This window comes from Buceros rhinoceros, unplaced genomic scaffold (genome assembly GCF_000710305.1).
Source record: "Buceros rhinoceros silvestris isolate BGI_N320 unplaced genomic scaffold, ASM71030v1 scaffold13558, whole genome shotgun sequence".
Classification (NCBI taxonomy): Eukaryota; Metazoa; Chordata; class Aves; order Bucerotiformes; family Bucerotidae; genus Buceros; species Buceros rhinoceros.
In genome coordinates, this window is record NW_010425180.1 from 11,130 (window position 1) to 19,729 (window position 8,600).

Sequence of the window (8,600 nt, forward strand, 5' to 3'; positions counted from 1 at the left end):
ACTTCTTCCCTAGAAAAGCATTTCATTAGGTCTCTGCTGCTCACACGGCTGCTTCCATACAGAAAATAATGTCTCAGTGACAACTATTAACACTAGATTTGTTTCATATTTCATGAACAATTTTGGGTTGAATCTTGTTCTATTAGTACTGATATTTTATTTGTAAAACATCACAGACAACTATAAAATCAATGAGTAAAAGCTGGTTCTGTGACTGCCTAATGCAAATTTAACAAAACATCTTTGTTCACGTATCTGGAGACCTTCTCCCTGGGACCTTAACTAGTCATAGTGTTTCAAGAAAAAGAAGATATGTCTATAATCTTTCTGCGATCAATTTAATATTGAAAACGTGCTGTACCTGCCAGCACAGTTTGGGATTTCACAAAGGTCAAGTGCAATAATAATTATTAAATGAAAATACCTGTAAGTGGAGTCAATGACCACTGTTGCTTAGACAAAATCCCAAAGCCAAGTAAGGCCACCTAAACAGGCAAGCATGCAGACAGTGCCAGTTTCACTGAAGAAATATTTGGAAGGTTTAAGAAACTAACAGTCATTGCAGCTCAGCATCAAAATGGCACAAAACAGCTGAGCAAAAATGTAGGAATAAATATTACATAAGCTCCAGTTACTCCTGGGAGCTTCATTCACTTTACAGATCATAATATCAACTCCCTTAGATCTGAAAAGCCTATTTTTAAACTAAAGGCACTATTTATAAACCTGGCCTGAATCAAGAAGTCCACGTGCGCATTAAATTTGAATAGCGTGATGGGCCTGTGGGTTTTGCTTCTCATTAGCAAATTAACCCTAATGCTGCAGGTAGTAATGCAGGAAAATTTGAATGGCTTCAAGCCCACAATGAACATTTTAGCTTTGAGCACATGTAGGAAAACCTTTCTTTTTCCTTTTAGGCTGAAAAAAGACCTTGTATTATTTAGTGATTTTCATAAAACCTTATTCAAATGTCCATGTCTGTCACATAATACAAGGGATTTTCAGACCCTCTGTCACTGAGTTAGGACACTACTGAAACCAGCTGTGCAATCACAAACATGGCAGTTGCTTACAGCTGTAATGGTGTCAGGCTGGCAGCTTGTTAGTACTGAGGAGAGAGTATTAAACATTTACGGTCTGAACTCCTTTATAATCTTACTCAGGCAGAGATTCTGAGTGTCATAGACAAGTTCAGATACTGCAATGACCTGAGTAACCTCAACTTTTAACTGCACTTGATGGAAATTCAGGTGCTGAACCATACAGGTCTGGACAGCTGGAGAATTACATAACAGTATATTTGAGAGATATGGAAGAATAGATTTGTTAAAGACCATATTATCAGAAAAATCCATGTTGTAATACTTCACTCCAGTGTGCTGCAAGTCGAAGAAAATTTGACATAATCAGCACAGCATAAATGAAAGATCATACTGATGCGCTCTGAAAAGAAAATGTTATACTGTATTTAGATTATAATAATCATCACACAGAAACTTGCAGTAAAGCTGCAGCAACAATTTAATTTGAAATGCCCATGCCATCTTCTGGCCAAGAAAATTAGATGCATGAAAGAGTAATTGGCCAAAAATGGCAGTTGAGGAATTATATAATACTCAGAATAAAGGAATGGAGGATTTTGGTGTCAGGTCCAGGTTGACTGCGGACAAATAGTATGTACATGCGACTAAGTATTTTTTCAGATATGTCAAATGGCATTGAGTTTTTTGTGACTTTATCACCTACCATCTTTGACTGCAGTCCCATGGCACACATGTGAGCAAGACAGCTACTGCTCCCCTTCTTCCAGTCTAAAAATATTTGTCAGTGCTATTCTTGGTGGTTCGGTCATGAGAGGAAAGTGATGTGAGTTTTACTGTCAAGCAGAGAAAGGAACTGAATCCATATGCTGGATGAGTGCTACAGACTTGGGTATGTACCTTGCCTCTGGCAATTTTGTATGCCATGTCAGGGCTGCATTCAAAATGGCTCTCGTGTTGGACCTCTCACATGATAGGAGTACTTAGTTTGTACTAAGAAGTAGATTTAGTAGGTACATGGGATATTGAATATCTCAGTATTGGCACGACAGGTATTTCTGGGTATGCCAAGAAGGGTAGTGTTATCCACTGGATGAATTTATGTGACATGAAATATAAAGCATCTGAGAAAAGCAGCAGTACAGAAAAGACCTAGACTGCCATTGCATGTTCAGGCACTTAACGTACAGGTAGACAGGAGTTGACTCAAGATCTTTTGTGGAACTAAACTTGAAATCTAGAGGTGGTCAGGGTTTGGGTCTTTTCTAAGGGTTTTTAAGAAGTGCAGTTTTAAAAAGGACTTCAAATAATAGCAGTCAGAGTTACCACTGAACCTCAAGATACACTCATCTTCCTGTACATTTTGCAGTGCCTTGAGACTCTGCATAGTAGGTTCATGTCCAAGATATTTTGCTTTACAAGCAGCAGCAAATTGAACAAGACTTCTGTTCTTTTATGGAAACCTCTGAAATTTGATCAGAGTAATATCTAGCCAATCTGCATTTACTTTGGTAACAAGGTTGTATGAAACTGGCACAGTCATACAGTTTCTGGTTTTATAGTACAGAAATAACAGATGAAAGTGACTCTTGTTAAATAAGTAGTCCTGTAACTGAACAATTCAAATTTTTAAACACTTCATTGACATATCTCCAGTAGATGTTGATAAAATAAATGGTTTAATCATCATTGGACAAAAATTTGAAGTGCTGTATGCATATTTCCTGACACTCAGAATAAATATTGCTGTAGTTATGTGCCCCATTCAGTGTGCAAATACGTTTTTTTCAGTTCCATGGGACTTCTACACCAAAATGCGAAGTCATGACAACTAATCCAGTCAGATGTAATTCTATTTAAATCATTCTTATCTAAGGTTTTTTTTTTTTTTTGTCTACCCAGCCAGGGGTGAACTAAGACATAATGTAAAATATCAAGAAGGCTTGCAACGACATTGAAGTGGCTCCACAAACCCTACTCTCTTGCAGGTGGAAGTTAGAAACTAGGGCAAGCAGATGTAGTGGTGGATATCTCAAGTTCTACAGCACTGGTTTTGGCTCTGGTATCTGCCTGGACTTTTCTTTCTACAATTCACTGGGCTGGTGGTTTTTCAAGGTCAGGTAATCTGTTCCTTTTGAACATCAGGCCTTTCTACCACGATGACAATAATTCAGAGACCAAGTAGATTTGCCTGAATAACTTATCAACTTTTACAGAAGGGAATTATATTACCACTTCTGATTTAATCTTTTCTATCTCTAATTTCTATGATTCATTTTGGAGGAAAAAAATCCTTAGGAACAGCCTGTTTTTTAACAAGGTATTGCCTAGATGTTACAGAACACCAAGGTTGTCATCATAGATCAGCAAGCTGTATGAAACCGATTAGAATAACAATACTGCTGATGTCAGAGGAACACGCTACTGAACTGCCTCACAGCAGAATCAGTGTAAGAGTACATTTCCCCCCTTCAACTGTATTTGCATTAGAGACTGGAAATAAATAGAAGGGGAAAAAGGTACTTCCACAGTAATATTACAGCCCAAATAAATAAAACTAGTAATACAGTTAAAACACTAAAACAAATGAAAGAGAAAACACAGGAAAAGGCAGTGGGATGTCCATGAAATATAAATATGCTTTGTATTTTTATAAATTCTCAAAGATTAGCTAGAGCTGGTGATAGAAAATGGGAAGATATGGGTTATTCCTCTCTCTTTTTTTGTGCCTCCTTTTCATTTCTTCATTTTCTCTGTTGTGTTACAGCAAAAATCTAGAAATTAAATTGTCCCAGAGCACAGGGAGGCAAGTGAAATGGTATCAAGAATCATGGAGAATTCACTAGAATAAATCCTGTTTTAATTACAGCGTTAGTGGGTTTTGTTGATTAAAGTAACTGACGGTATCAAGAGATCTTGCTCTTCTGTAGCATCAAATGCATTTAGCAGTGCCAGGAAAAAGAAGTGGAAGTTGCATATGCATGGCAGGAAGGTCAATGGTCTTAATACCCATCTTGTCTAATGTTTGCCTATTCTTCTTTATTAAAAGAAAATGGGAAAACACAAACTCTGGATTAAGAGAGAGTGAAGACCCCACAATGTGTAGTTACTTTCCTCTGTAAAAAAGTTTTTAAAACCCTGAGAAATCTGCTTCAATTATTGGACCAGAATAGACTGTTCTAGTCCAACACTGGAACACCTACACTATCCTTCTGTGTCTGTGTATATCTGCAGCCTGTCAAGATAATCCCTTTCTTGGTACGCACTTTTGTAATTTGGTGTGCAACCACATCAACTGCAGGGTTCTGCACCTGCCGCACAAAAGTCAAAATATGGTAAGAAATACAAATTAAACCTAAACTGGTTACACTGAATATCAAGCAAATTCAAAGTATGACAAAGCAACAATTTAGGTTTCAGACAAATTTCTTTGAGTATATTGGTGTCAGAAATTTATTCAGGATTGCTGCAACAAACAATTAAAATTATGGCCCTGACAATTTAAGTGTCAAAAGCTTAAAAGCATTAGCATATTTTTCCCCTTTGTATTATTTAAAATAACATGGATTTAGATATGTGATACAGAATAGATTTATAAGCATATAAGGAAGTAGGTAGTTTATTCATTATTGCCCTGATTCATACAGGTAATTAATTATCGCATTTTAGCACAAGTATAATTGACTCAGAAATGTCTCCTTGCTTGTATTAGATGAGTATTTCAAAATAGCTTGCTGATAAAACCTCAGGCTACAGCTGAAATTTTATATGAGAGGAGAGGGAATAAACACATTGCAGTACCTTAAGTAAAACCTGTATTTTAATTTGTATCAAAAAGTTCAGGGAAATATATAATTTCTCTGCACCTAAACTTTTTTCTTTTTCTTCTCTTCCACCCACCCCCCCCGCCTTCAAGATCTAATTCCTAGTGCTGTAACAGAACTAAAATGGATTTGGAGTGAACAGTTTCTCAGTTTGTAAATACTACCCCCATTTTTAACAGCAATAGTCTTAATAGATCTTAAGATAAATTTTAACAGTTAAGACATTTGAACGTCCATAAAAATATTTTCATTTATTTTAAGGCTTCTCAGGATTCTTGTCCTTGTGCAATTTAGCTTCTTCATTACAAAAGCAACTGACAATAAAGATAAAATAGCAGAGACAGGTTGACTGTAAAGAATTTATAGAACTTTTATTAAGTCATTATTCCTTTAATTCTTCAGACAAATAAAGACAAGAGATTTTTTTCAGTACTTCTGAGAAGCCTATAACATATACTGTGACTTCACTGCAGGCAAATAATGAAGCTATAGTAAATTCATACCCATACCTTTATGGTATACAATAATATAAGAAGTACTGATGCAAGTGTACATCAGCTAATTATTCTGCAACAGGATTTATGGTGGTGCTTAAAAACATGAAAATTGTTTAACTTATTTTAAATATAATATTTAAAACAAGAATTATAAACATACCTAAGCTTTTCATAGCACAAAATGTTTGGAATGTCCTCCATTTAGGCATCACGATCTATGGGTCACCCGACAGTTACTGCTCCTGACAGAATATGGAAGCAGGACTCTTGGCTTGGATACACTGTTATACTTGTAGATAATGAATATATCTCCATTTAAATCTCAGCTGAATAATCTATTTTTTTGCCATCAGTCTGAATGATAAAACTTCCACAGACGTTTGCTCTAGTTTGATCAGGCTCTATAAGTTACAACGAGGAGAGTAATTCATTTATTGCTTGTTGCCTTTTTTATTCTCAGCAAGATGGAGTTTTTCACACAGTTCAGAATAAAATTTCCAAACAATAATTATTTGAGAGAAACTAGTAAGAGAAATAGTCAGGTGTGATTGCCCTTTGACATCATAAAAGACTTCAGGTATTTCCTCAAAGCACTCTGATGAGCTTATGTAAGTGAGGTCAGCCTCTTAAAGGATTTTCCTTCTCTTTAGTAAATACTTACATACACCTCCAAAATTTTTCAATATTCTCTTGGTTAGTTGCTGTGGTTTAATTACCAAATACATGACTTTTATATAATGCTTATTAGAAATGAAATGGGGTTTGGATTCCTGCCTTTTATCTTAACGGTATTAAATGAAGTTCTTTACTAAGAGCTCAGTTACATGGAGACACGTAATTTAGCGGGCTGATGAATTTGCTAAACCATTGCATCCTTAGAAGTCATCATCATGGTTTGGCTTCACGAACGAAGATCTGGGAAGGGCTTTTCCCACGCTCACTGCAAGCGATGAGTGCTCCCTTCGGGCCTGCGCGGTGGATTTTTTAGGTGAGGCGCAGCGTGCGCGGAACTGGCTCCACCCTTTACACCTGATGTTCATCTGCCAGGGCCTAGCGAGCTTGGACGGTGACAGCGAAGTCCTCGGGTTGTAGGTTTGGTTAGAGTGTCCTTCTCTTAGATGATGGATGCCTTACAAGGCTAAACGAGCTCCATCTGCCCGGGTTTGGAGTCAGAGTTGTCCTTCTCCTAGGATGGTTGCCCGAAGGCTAGTGAGCCCATCCTGCCCGTGGACACACTTTGTCTGACCCTTCAGCTGAGACCTGTCTGGCTTGGGAGACCCCACTGGAGGCACATGCCACCACCAGCACAGCTCTCAGCCTCACAAGGGCACGCAAGCTCCTTCCCCACGGCAAGGGGGTGCCCGTGAAAGAGTCGCTGCTCTACCTCCGGACATCACAGACCCGGGCACGGGGCGGCCGGGGCCTGCCAAGAACGAGAGTCCTGAAGGGTATCCTTAGAAGGCTTTTGATTAGAAGCAATTGGCTAAAATAATGATTTAGCTAACTCCACTGACTTCAGACAAGCTGAAGTAGTGTGAGCAAATAGGTGGCTCTGTGTATTGAATAGATTGCCTAATTGTATTATTGAATTGTTATTCCTTTCCATTTTATTTTAGTTACTTGCCTTTTCTTTGGGTTTTTCTTTCATTAAAAGTGATGTGTAATTTTTCAGAAAGCATTTATTTTTCTATTGCTTAAAGTCTAAACTCTCTGTTTATCAACAAATGTATTTGAAAGACAATGAGGATATGGCACTAGCTAATAGCAAGAAATACATAAATGCTCTTGACATTCAGTACCTACATATATCTTCAGAATTTATCACTTAGGGTTTTTACTTAACCTGTAGCACCAGAAAAATCTGTCCACTACAAAGAAATGAAAAGCTGAAACCAATACTTGCTGTCAGAAGTATTGGATTTTGTATTATGGTAATCTCAGTAGGGAAGCATTTAAAAGTTGTGTTATGGTATCTCATCTGAAGTATTTGTACCCATTGATTTTTGTTATGACTCGGAAATATCCTAACTGCTCACCTTGAGAGTCCAAACACAATTTGTAAAATCAATTCAATACCTCCAGTATAGAAAAAGTGAACCCTTTCTCTGTGAGGAAATAAAATAGATTTGCAAAACTCTACCACCAATATAAACTTAGTCTCATAATACTATGTATATAATATCTTAGTTGTTGGAGATCCTTTACTTTGTTTAATGCCTAGTTTTTTCGCTTATACACTTTTCTATGTTTAAATGTTAAGAGAGAATCTTACAGGAAAAGCTTTTAAGCAAGCCCCAAAGCTATATATAGACAGCTAAAGATAGTATCCTTTTAAATATTCAGCAAAAACTTTGCCTGTTCTGCCTGTGAACCTTACTCCTGAGTTCTTTATCTTTTTTTAGGTACAAATTTTCAGCATGTCAACATACTTCATTATTTAACATAATTTAACAAACCAGGAGTCAACACTTCTACTTAGGAAGGTAAAAATAAAGCAGGCACCCAAAGAAAGATGGGATAATTATCTCAATGAATATAAAAAAAACCTCCAAAAAACCAGAAGTCCCTTTGCTGAAAGGGTGCCAGAAAGAAGATGCTCTGTACAACAAGTGTATGTCTAAGATACAGTGTATTTATAATGTGTTGCATAATCTGACATGAAGTTTATTATTAAAATGATAATGAGCAAGTTGTAAGGCGGCCTTAAATTCAGACAGCACTGAAGGGTACCCTTGCTTTTCTTTATTTTGGTCTGTTAAGGAATAATCACCTAACTTTTTAAACATTATCCTTGTAAAATATTCTACAGATAACTGAATAAAAAAAAAAAAAAAAGGTGGGTATGTGTGTGTGTGTGTGTGTGTGTGTGTGTGTAAAAAAAGTATGTTCCAAATCTCAGCTAAAACCTCCTAGTTTTCTAGCTTTTCTTACTTTAGTTTCAGAAACATCCATATTTAGCTTTGCAGGTGAAAAGATTCCTTCAACAGTTTTGAAAGATGGCTTGAGGTCCTCAGAGAGACACTTTAGGTGTTTCCACATATGAGCACAAGAATGTCTGCTTCAGCATTTTGTAAAGTAACAGCAGAAGGGCTTCCCCAAAAGATTTGAAAATTCTGTACTCTTTCAAAAAAATATGCAAAGCCAGACTAACAGCCTTCATTTGTGTGAAGTGAAACTGGTCAGTTCATGAGGCAGAAGTAACTATTTCGGTAACATGTAAAAAACCTTCAAACTCTTTT